This window comes from Bos indicus, chromosome 20, assembly GCF_029378745.1.
Source record: "Bos indicus isolate NIAB-ARS_2022 breed Sahiwal x Tharparkar chromosome 20, NIAB-ARS_B.indTharparkar_mat_pri_1.0, whole genome shotgun sequence".
Lineage (NCBI taxonomy): Eukaryota > Metazoa > Chordata > Mammalia > Artiodactyla > Bovidae > Bos > Bos indicus.
The window spans coordinates 21069715-21082068 of record NC_091779.1 but is presented as its reverse complement, the minus strand read 5'-3'; the positions used below and the strand labels follow the sequence as shown (position 1 = coordinate 21082068).

The window sequence follows — 12354 nt, the reverse complement described above, 5'->3', positions numbered from 1 at the left end:
ATTAACTAGTAGAATCACCAGGCTTCCTGTAGGCTTTTCTGTAAGTGTTGACTCTTGCTGTCTAGGGGCTTTAATTATGTGCTGTATGACACTCCTGTTTTCTCTGGGACATGAGTGTTATTCCATAGTCCCTGCTTCAATTTGTTCTTTTTCCTGGCCTTGTGTCTCTGCAAAGAATTTACAATTTTTTGTGGAGAGTCTCTTATGACTAGGGATGACTGACACTCCACTTGTAAGGTGTGGGGATCTTTTAGAGCAATTGTTTTCCAGTCGCTCAGTTGTGTCTGACTCTTTGCTACCCCATGGACAGCAGCACAACAGGTTTCCCTGTCCTTCACCTTTTCCTAGAACTTGCTCAAACTCATGTCCGTTGAGTCAATGGTGCCATCCAACTGGCTCGCTCTCTGTCATCCCCTTCTCCTCCTGCCTTCACTCTTTCCCAGCATTAGGATCTTTTCTAATGAGTCGGCTGTTTGCATCAGGTGGCCAAGGTATTGGACCTTCAGCATCAGTCCTTCCAATGAATATTCATGATCAATTTCCTTTAGGATTGACTGGTTTGATCTCCTCCTTGCAGTCTAAGAGATTCTCAAGAGTCTTATTCAACACCACAGTTCAAAAGTATCAGTTCTTTGGTGCTTACCCTTTATGGTCCAACTCTCACATCCATACATGGAAAAACCATAGCTTTGACTATATGGACTTTTGTCAGCAAAGTAATGCCTATGCTTTTTAGTATGCTGTCTAGGTTTGTCATAACTTTTCTCCCCAAGAGCAAGCATCTTTTAATTTCATGGCTGCCATCACCATCTGCAGTGATTTTGGAGCCCAGGAAAATAGCCTAGAGCATACCAGACACCAATAGCTTAATTCTTTTCAAACCCTGTACACTAAGGGTTACCCACCCAAGCTATCTACACATAGAAAAGAATAATCTTATCTAAAATGTGAAGTTACACCTGTATAATATTGTTAGGGCTCCTTATTTTATATGTGAAGTTTCATTTGAAGAAACTGAAGTCTGAAAGCCTAAAGAAATTTTTCCAAGTGTCCTTTCACCTTTCATTTCGTCTGGAACGTATTCTGTGGTTATTTAGGAGTGGAATGAGATAGATATCTTGTGTTTATTTAGCCTGTTTTTCAAAGTATATTTCCCAGGTGTGCAAGAAGAGGTAGAATGATTGCAAACCAAAATTTGTGAGAGAATGAGGGAATAAACCTCTGATTAAAAAATGTATATTATTCCACATCAAACAATTCATAAGCTAGATAAACTGTGTGGGAAACTCATTACTGAAAATATTTAACAGTGTCAGAGGATAAAGGAAACAATACACCCAGCTAAGAAATATTCACTTTGGCCCTAGGAATCTAGGTCTGTAGACTTTTAAGCAACTGCTACTGCTAAGTCACTTCAGTTGTGTCCAACTCTGTGCGACCCCATAGACAGCAGCCCACCAGGCTTCCCCATCCCTGGGATTCTCCAGGCAAGAACACTGGAGTGGGTTGCCATTTCCTTCTCCAATGCAGGAAAGTGAAAAGTGAAAGTGAAGTTGCTCAGATGTGTCCGACTCCCAGTGACCCCATGGACTTCAGCCTACCAGGCTCCTCCATCCATGGGATTTTCCAGGCAAGAGTACTGGAGTGGGGTGCCATTGCCTTCTCCACTTTTAAGCAAAGCCCAACTCAAATCAAGCTTCTGATATCTGTGTAAATTCAATATCTGTGAAGATGTTAAGAACCTGCAGTAAAAAACAAACAAACAAAAAAACAGTTTATAAAGTGAATCTCTAAAACTTATTTCCCAGTGTGTATCCCAAGCTGAAGATTTTAGTTACACTTTTAGAAAGGTAGGGTGCCCCTCATTGTTTAGGAAAAGCAAAAGGAAAAAGATGACTTTTTAAGCCATAGAATGGAAAATTCCTGGAAATCATCTATCTCTATTTTCAAAAGAGGTTACCTTTCACCTCAAATGGGGAGCTAAGCATTGTCACCAAAGCTACCTCATCTTCAAGTACTTGAAGACAATCTGTGTCTGTCCTGAATGCACCTGGTGCCAAACCCAGGTTAAGTAACAACCATGCAGAGCTTGGACGCTGTGCCCCAAGTTGAATTTTTCACCTGTGCATTCTAGTGGAAGCCTACTGAGTTGTCTTCTCAAATTCCCAAATCAGTGTCCCTTCCCTGGGAACACCCTTGCTTTTCCACAGAGCTAGGATTCTAGCTGCCATCTTCCCTACCATGTAACCCTGTTTCTTGGCTACAACTAACTGTTCCAAGAGTGGACACCAGGCCCCCAAACAGGCAAGTGAGTTGTTGTTCAGTTGCTAAGTTGTGTCTGACTCTTTGTGACCCCATGGACTGCAGCACGCCAGGCTTCCCTGTCCTTCACTGTCTCCCAGGTTTGGCTCAAATTCAAGTCCATTGAGTTGGTGATGCTATCTAATGAAGCAAGTCAGAGTTCCCCCAAAAGTAATATGAAATTCATACCCATAGAAATATTCATCTGTATATCTATCTATCTATATGTCAATTTGGGAACCGTGTTTTCTGCCACCTCTTCCAAAGAATAAAAATATGTAGACAATTGTAGTCTCCTAAGTGGTCCTCCAAAAAGCAAGATCACAGTGTGATCCATCCAAAGTGCTGCTCACCTACACCCAAACATTGCAGTATCTTCATATAAAAATAAATTTGATCATGTCACTCTACTGCTGAAAATCTTGAACAGCCATCATATGACATGGTTCACATAATCTCATCTTTACATATGTTCATATCCCAACAACTCTCTTCCCCCCTACCCCCATTAGATCCTTTCTATGACCCCCAGACAACTTCACAATCAGTCATAGAACATCTACTCTTCAGACTCACTGAGTGTTTCCTGACTTCATGTACCCTCTCCACCCTCTGCCTGAAATATCCTTTCCCCTGTTTTTGTTTGGCAAACAGTTTTTCATCCTTCATGTCCTGCTCAAACAGCAGCCCTACAGAAGACTTCCATGTTTCTTATTCACTTCCACCTCCCCTGAAAACCCTCTACCAATTCCTCATGGGTGAACTAGCCATTCCTCTGTCTTTAACTGTAGTTTATATCTGCCTTTCATAAAATTATGCCTATAAAGCTGTAAGTACATACCTGTCTTCCCTTCAAGAATTGCATACCCTAGTTAGCTATCTCCCAGTGCTGAGGAATATGGGACATCCTCTGTGTACAGGGATCCAACTTATGCTAAACCACCAAATGCCCCTCCTCAAGTTGATTTTTGGGAAACAGATTAAGTGTTCCTGGAAGGTAGTGATAGCTTACATCCCAAAGCCAGGGCAGAGCCCAGTGCTTCACACATGCTGGGCACTCAACATATGTTGAAAAGATGTATGGATATTTTGTGTTTTCAGAGCGTACTGCTGGTCCTGTTCGTGACGCCAATTGTCTCACTGTTCACACTGTCCACAATGTTCTCTGAACCCAGGGTAGGTAAGGTGCAAGCCAAAGAGGCTGGAAGGAGATTTGAGGAACTGCAGACACGTTTATCCTCTCCTGGCTGGCATGGCAGCCATTATACCAGCTCTCTCCTGGCTGACTGAAGCAGCCGTAGCAGCAGCCACAACATAATCATAATGTAGCAATAACATAGTCCATGACACTAACCTCATATATAACGTCCTCACAGTGTTGCTCATGAGTAGCCCCAGTGTGGCAGCAGCCAGGGCTTTCATGAATCTCATACAGGCGCACCACACAAAGCAGCTCCTGAGCACCTGAGTACCCCGTGACACACATGTGCAGTGCTACAAGCGATCGTAGCTGTTACATAGTCATTGTTTACAGAACATGAGGCAAGAGGGTGTGAGAGCATGGCATGAGAGAGCCTGACTGACACCATCTTGTTAATTTCCCCACACAGAGTATAAAACAGGGAGCAAAATGTAAAGGATTAGAAAGATGCTCAAAGGATTCCTGTAAAAAACAACTTAAGGATTGGTTTATTTGTCAGCAAAAGGTAGTTAGTTCAGTTCAGTCGCTCAGTCGTGTCCAACTCTTTGTGACCCCATGAATCGCAGCACGCCAGGCCTCCCTGTCCATCACCAACTCCCGGGGTTCACTCAGACTCATGTCCATCGAGTCAGTGATGCCATCCAGCCATCTCATCCGCTGTCGTACCCTTCTCCTCCTGCCCCCAATCCCTCCCAGCATCAGAGTCTTTTCCAATGAGTCAACTCTTCGCATGAGGTGGCCAAAGTACTGGAGTTTCAGCTTTAGCATCATTCCTACCAAAGAAATCCCAGGGCTGATCTCCTTCAGAATGGACTGGTTGGATCTCCTTGCAGTCCAAGGGACTCTCAAAAGTCTTCTCCAACACCATAGTTCAAAAGCATCAATTCTTCGGCACTCAGCCTTCTTCACAGTCCAACTCTCACATCCATACATGACCACAGGAAAAACCATAGCCTTGACGAGACGGACCTTTGTTGGCAAAGTAATGTCTCTGCTTTTGAATATGCTATCTAGGTTGGTCATAACTTTCCTTCCAAGGAGTAAGCATCCTTTAATTTCATGGCTGCAGTCACCATATGAAGTGATTTTGGAGCCCAAAAAAATAAAGTCTGACACTATTTCCCCTGTTTCCTCATCTATTTTCCATGAAGTGATGGGACCAGATGCCATGATCTTTGTTTTCTGAATGTTGAGCTTTAAGCCAACTTTTTCACTCTCCTCTTTCACTTTCGTCAAGAGGCTTTTTAGTTCCTCTTCACTTTCTGCAATAAGGGTGGTGTCATCTGCATATCTGAGGTTATTGAGATTTCTCCCGGCAATCTTGATTCCAGCTTATGTTTCTTCTAGTCCAGCATTTCTCATGATGTACTCTGCATATAAGTTAAATAAGCAGGGTGACAATATACAGCCTTGACGTACTCCTTTTCCTATTTGGAACCAGTCTGTTGTTCCATGTCCAGTTCTAACTGTTGCTTCCTGACCTGCATACAGATTTCTCAAGAGGCAGGTCAGGTAGTCTGGAATACCCATCTCTTTCAGAATTTTCCACAGTTGATTGTGATCCACACAGTCAAAGGCTTTGGCATAGTCAATAAAGCAGAAATAGATGTTTTTCTGGAATTCTCTTGCTTTTTCCATGATCCAGCAGATGTTGGCAATTTGATCTCTGGTTCCTCTGCCTTTTCTAAAACCAGCTTGAACATCAGGAAGTTCACAGTTCACATATTGCTGAAGCCTGGCTTGGAGAATTTTGAGCATTACTTTACTAGCGTGTGAGATGAGTTCAATTGTGCAGTAGTTTGAGCATTCTTTGGCATTGCCTTTCTTTGGGATTGGAATGAAAACTGACTTTTTTCAGTCCTGTGGCCACTGCTGAGTTTTCCAAATTTGCTGGCATATTGAGTGCAGCACTTTCACAGCATCATCTGTCAGGATTTGGAATAGCTCAACTGGAATTCCATCACCTCCACTAGCTTTGTTCGTAGTGATGCTTTCTAAGGCCCACTTGACTTCACATTCCAGGATGTCTGGCTCTAGATGAGTGATTACACCATCATAATTATCAGGGTCGTGAAGATCTTTTTTGTATAGTTCTTCTGTGTATTCTTGCCACCTCTTCTTAATATCTTCTGCTTCTGTTAGGTCCATACCATTTCTGTCCCCCAAAAGGTATTCTGCCCTCAAATAAGGGGATACACTGGTTAACCTTGTAAGCTCCTTGAGATTAAGGATGGCAACTACTCCTCCTCTTTGTATTTCTACAGAAATTCCCACTGTATCACATATATTATGGGCATCCAAAAATGTTTATGACATTTAATGATTTGAGGTATCATAATTAAGAGTATGTGAAAATAAAATTTTGAGTCAAATATATAATCTTGATTAGAATATTTCTATAAATTAAAATGTTAAATTGAAAATTTAGAGATGACCATTTTTCCTTAATATTAGCTGTTTCCAAACTTCCCTTCATCACAATTGTATATACTAAGTAGCCATTTAAACTACCTCATTTAGCCTTTTCTTTTCTTTATAGTTTTTGATTGACCTCTCTGAAATAGATGCACATGCAAGGAAATGATGAAATATTAGCAGAGAAGAGTGAAATGAAAAAATTCATATCTTTTTAGTTGATAGAGATATTCAAAGGGTATTAGAAGTGGGAGACGCTATGCTGGTCATGAGGGGTAAACGTCCATGCAAATGTGACTGGCAGGTTTAAGAAGTTAGACCAGCTTCAGAAATGGTCTATCTAGAGTGTTCTGGATGAAAGCAACAGTGAGAGACTTTGGTACAGTTTTACATGGCCATAAAATCACCACCAGGTAAACTGTGACTCTTCAGGTGTTCCATTGTACAGAAGCTGAGTACTGCTACTGCTAAGTCACTTCAGTCGTGTCCGACTCTGTGCGACCCCATAGACGGCAGCCCACCAGGCTCCTTTGTCCCTGGGATTCTCCAGGCAAGAACACTGGAGTGGGTTGCCATTTCCTTCTCCAATGCATGAAAGTGAAAAGGGAAAGTGAAGTCGCTCAGTCGTGTCCGACTCTTAGTGACCCCTGGACTGCAGCCCACCAGGCTCCTCCATCCATGGGATTTTCCTGGCAAGAGTACTGGAGTGGGGTGCCATTGAAGGCAAGTGAGACAGTCGGAGAGTGAGGTTTGCAACTCTTGTCTTACAGTGCTGTCAAGTAATTTTCCCTGTGGAAGTCAGCATCCTGTTTATCCCCAGAAGGTTTTTTCTTCACCTCTATCACCTAATTCCTCACTAATTTATTTAAAAAACATAATTATTCAGCAGGCTACTACCTAGCCCTCAATAAAACAAATGCTTGAATCAAAATAATAGGTCCCTGTGTTTCAATTTTTAAAAAGCATCTGACTACAGAACCAACTATTGCTTTTAAGCAGCCATTTTAAAAACAGATTGCAACAAAGCCGAAAATGCAGAGAAGAGTGGCTTCAGATTTCAAAAAGGTCACCCTTTTTTATGGGTTGTCATATGACCAGATAGTCCACTTGCAGTTGTATTTAGTTCACTGCAAAGAGTTGAGAAATAGCCTAATTTGTTAGGGAGTCTTTTTAGTTTTATCCCATCTCAGTTCATCTTATCTTTATTTGGAATTTGTGTGACAGCTTTGAACTAAACACACTGAAGAGGACATCATGAAAAAATGTAAAATATCTTTGTCTTCTTATTTCTTCCCCAAGTATGGATAAATCTCTGGCAAGTACATCTGTGCACGTCTGTTCACAGGGCATATGTTTGCAAGTGCAATTAGCATTTCTTTAGCATACTATACTTAGTGATCCACTGACTTAGGATTCATTGGAAAATTTTCCTCCAAAATATCTTGTGGATCACTAGGGCCACTGCTATGCTGCTTAGTGGTATAAAACACAGAAGTCTGAAGAGGTAGTATTTGGACTTCATAATTATGTGAGGACTTGCCATCAATCTTGCACTGTTCATCAGTAAAATACATATGAATCATATAATCTGCTGTCTAGAGTGTGAAACTCAAAACATAGGCCAGATATTTTTAAAAAATACATTCTCCCCCCCTTTTTTTGCTACATTTTTCTATTTAAAAAAAAAAAAAACAGAACAAAAATCTACTGAAAAGCTTTGTGAAACAAAGCACATCAAGGACATTTCCACTTAACTACTGATTGAAAAGCATAAAGGAAGATACTGTATCAAAAGAAATACATCGTCATCCTTGCACCAGTAACCCCTGTAATGGTCTCAGTAGTAGTCTTGAAATTTGCTGAGTCTCCAGGAATTTCAAATTGATTTCATCAATTAACCTCATGTGTTTCCAGGAATCTAAAGAAGCCGGCCTTTGGGTTACATATGTATAAGCATATTCTCCGATGAACTTCCCAGATTGAAGCTGATCAAATGACTCATTAACAGAAAACCACGTGAGATACCAACACATCACAAGAGCTTCTTAACAACGACGAACCATTAATACCTAGTAAGTCATTAATAGTGAATCTAAATAGCAACTCCCCTCCTGATGGCATTGTAAGCTCTTTGTCAATACTTTGGAATATTAAGGTGTTCGCCTACATATTCATTACAGTTTATAATTAAAACCTAAGCTTAATAGGCCACAAGGCTAGTAAATGAAAAATCCAGAATTTAAAACCAGTGTTGAATGAATATAAAATTAGTTTTATTTCTAGTATGTATATCTCCATGAAAAGATTAATAGCTATATATTTCCTAGACCATTTTCCTTGCCTCCATCATGGGGTCAGTATATTAGTAATGATGAGGAAGACTAACTATGACTAATAAGCTAACTACTTATGATTGGGAAATAATTCTACCTTAACTTTGAGGGTTGGAAAAACAAAACTAGTGAGAGTCAAATGAAAAGAGGTGGCTGCAGTTTAAATAGGAAAAAATGAGGAGAGAAATGGAGAGAAGCCCTACTTTCCATTTAATAGGAAATTGCTAGAAAATGGATATATGACACATCTCTGCATTATCCAACCAAAGTTTGAGAATATATTCTCAGTACAGAAAATAACAGCACTCCCCAACTCTTGACACCAGGGACTGGTTTTGTGGAAGACAATTTTTCTGTAGACCAGGGAGTGGCAGGTTGGTTTGGGGATGATTCAAGTGCATTGCTTTTATTGTGCTTGTTATTTCTATCATTATTACCTCAGCTCCACCAGCATTAGATCCTGGAGGTTGAAGACCCCTGCGTTAGACCTCATTTCTTTCATTTGGCAATTATCCCTCCAATCGATATTTATTACCTCTGCTGCTGCTGCTAAGTCGCTTCAGTCGTGTCCGACTCTGTGCAACCCCATAGACGGCAGCCCACCAGGATCCTCCGTCCCTGGGATTCTCCAGGCAAGAACACGGAGTGGGTTGCCATTTCCTTCTCCCTTATTACCTCTAACCGCAGCTAAACATCCTTGAAAAAGTATTCCTTATTTATTCAGTGTTGCCCTATTTTACATATTTAAAATATCCATATTCCATACACGGTATGGAGTTATGCAAAACTTTCTCTGTACAGACAACCAAACAAACACCTCAAGGCACACAAGCCACAAAATGGAAGTCTGCAATGTATAGAGGATGAAATGGACTTCAGGGGAGCAACTGTTTTTTAGCAATGGTGCTAATAGCTCAAAAGCGATCATGTTGGAGATATTAAAAAAGTAAAACACTGCCAGAGGCTGTGGACAATGTGGATTAAGACACACATAGGAAATCTCAATACCGTGCTAGAGATGAGAACGTGACAGCTAGGTTACCATGGAGACAGAGCAAAGACACCAGCTACTAATCTGAATACCAATTAACAGCTAGCACTTCTTTATGTTACTAAAATTCGTTGTCAGGGCAACACACAGGATTGGCTCACATTATCAAATGAATAACAAACTGAATCCAAAAAGTCAGATTCTTTAAGATCCATAAAATTCTAAAGAAACTATTTATAGAGATTCATGCAGCTTTCAGGATAGTATCTGTTGTCTCTGTAATTCCCCATCCCTCAATTTCTGTAAAATATTCCTTAAGCTGATATTGGGATATATGTCTTAGTATTCTCATTTATGTTTCCAGCCAAAGTGCACACACACCGCCCGCCCCTCCCCTGCCACCCGCGCCACGAGAAACATCATCCAACAAGTTCTTTCAGTATAAGCAAAACACAAACAACCTAGGTTACATCTACACAAAATATTTGCCTGGGTAGCTATATTTTATCAGGGACCTGTACAGCGTGTGCTTCAGTTGCTCAGTTGTGTCTTTTGTGACCCCCGTGTATGAGAGCCTGCCAGGCTCCTCTGTCCACGGGATTTTTCGAGACAGAATACTGGAATGGGTTGCCATTTTCCTCCTCCAGGGGATCTTCATGATGAGGGATCAAACCCACATCTCTTGTGTCTCCTGCATTTCAGGCGGATCCCTTACCTACTGAGCCACCAGGGAAACCCCATCAGGCACCTGCTATCTGCTTATGTAACAGTTGCTTCATATATGGTATTTAGTCTGAAAAATGTATATATAGTACCCACATTTTGCTCAGAACCATGTTAAATTGAACTGTTTGCCACAGGTGAGATTCAGCCTGAACCTTTGTCTTCCAGAGTCTGTAATTTAAGAGCTAGCTTCTCTTATGCAAACACAGCACCTGTCACTCAGTAACTAGGTAACGTCGAACAAGCTAACTTCTCTAGTTCAGAGTCCTAGTATACTAAGGATTTCTAGTGAGATCTGACTGTTTCTCCGGAGAAGGCAAAAGCAACCCACTCCAGTACTCCTGCCTGGAGAATCCCATGGATGGAGGAGTCTGTAGGCTACAGTCCATGGGGTCGCTAAGAGTCAGACACGACTGACGCGACTTAGCAGCAGCAGCAGACCATTTCTCACTACCTGCACGGCAGCCACCCTGCTCCAGTCCACCAGCCCCGTTGCCCTGAGTGATTACGACAGCTTCCCAGCTTTGTCACCTGGTGTAATCTGTTATACAAACCAGCGGTTTGTTCCCTGTTTATGACCAGTCAACTCATGCTAAGCAATCAAGCCTAGTGGTATGGTAATCTAATTTACAGTATTCTGACTTCCAATAAATGACTTCCTAGTCATTATGTTTTTCTTTCAACATTTTGCTTCTATTTACCCACACTATAACATATTTGGAGAAGGCAATGGCACCCCACTCCAGTACTCTTGCCTGGAAAATCCCATGGGCGGAGCCTGGTAGGCTGCAGTGCATGGGGTCTTGAAGAGTCGGACACGACTGAGCGACTTCACTTTCACTTTTCACTTTCATGCATTGGAGGAGGAAATGGCAATCCACTCCAGTGTTCTTGCCTGGAGAATCCCAGGGACCGGGGAGCCTGGTGGGCTGCCGTCTCTGGGGTTGCACAGAGTCGGACATGACGGAAGCAACTTAGCAGCAGCAGCTGTAACATATTAAATAATAATGAAAGCTATATGGTGGTTGCCACAGGAGGTGAGGATGGGGGAAATTGAAGACAGTCAAAATGTACAAATTTCTAATTATAAGATAAGTTCTGGGGATGTAATGTACAAGGTCACGATGTAGCATGCTGCTGCTGCTGCTGCTGCTAAGTCGCTTCAGTCGTGTCCGACTCTGTGTGACCCCATGGACTGTAGCCTACTGGGCTCCTCTGTCCATGGGATTTTCCAGGCAAGAGTACTGGAGTGGGGTGCCATTGCCTTCTCCGATGATGTAGCATAGTGACTATTTAATACTGTACTATATAGCTGCAGCCGAGAGGAGATGCCACACGCCCGAGGTCAGGGGAGGCAGCCTAGAGGAGCAACCCCATGTCCAAGGAGTGGCGGCTGCGCAGGTGCAGGAGGGCCGAGAGGAACTACTCCACGTTCAAAGTTAGGAGGGGCGGCAGTGAGGACATACCCCTCGTCCAAGGTAAGGAGCAGCAGCTTCGCTTTGCTGGGGCAGCCGTGAAGAAATATCCCACGTCCAAGGTGAGAGAAACCCAAGTAACATGATAGGTGTTGCAAGAGGGCTTCAGAGGGCAGACACACTGAAACCATAATCACAGAAAACTAGCCAATCTGATCACACGGACCACAGCCTTGTCTAACTAAGTCATGCCATATGGGGCCACCCAAGATGGGAGGGTCATGGTGGAGAGGTCTGACAGAATGTGGTCCACTGGAGTAGGGAATGGCAAACCACTTCAGTATTCTTGCCTTGAGAACCCCATGAACAGTATGAAAAGGCAAAATGATAGGATACTGAAAGATGAACTCCCCAGGTCGGTAGGTGCCCAATATGCTACTGGAGATCAGTGGAGAAATAACTCCAGAAAGAATGAAGGGATGGAGCCAAAGCAAAAAGAATACCCAGCTGTGGATGTGACTGGTGATAGAAGCAAGGTCCGATGCTATAAAGACCAATATTGCATAGGAACCTGGAAAGTCAAGTCCATGAATGAAGGCAAATTGGAAGTGGTCAAACAGGAGATGACAAGAGTGAACGTCGACATTCTAGGAATCAGCAAACTAAAATGAAATGGAAAGTGTGAATTTAACTCAGATGACCATTATATCTACTACTGTGAGCAGGAATCTCTTAGAAGAAATGGAGTAGCCATCATGGTCAACAAAAGAGTGTGAAATGCAGTACTTAGATACAGTCTCAAAAACAACAGAATGATCTCTGTTCATTTCCAAGGCAAACCATTCAATATCACAGTAATCCAAGCCTGTGCCCCAACCAGTAACGCTGAAGAAGCTGAAGTTGAATGGTTCTGTGAAGACCTAAAAGACCTTTTAGAAATAACACCCCCAAAAGATGTCCTTTTCATTATGGGGG

The 12354-nt window shown here is 42.2% G+C and overlaps 1 long non-coding RNA gene across 1 annotated transcript in view; it reads left to right on the top strand.

Moving 5' to 3' along the window:
- Positions 1-12098, top strand: part of LOC109574772 (uncharacterized) — a 211364-nt gene extending 199266 nt beyond the window's left edge. Inside the window, exons 4-5 of the long non-coding RNA XR_011562420.1 lie at positions 7832-7989; positions 11277-12098. This is a non-coding gene — a long non-coding RNA (uncharacterized lncRNA). The remainder of the gene's footprint in view (positions 1-7831; positions 7990-11276) is intronic.
- The last annotated feature ends 256 nt before the right edge of the window (positions 12099-12354 follow it).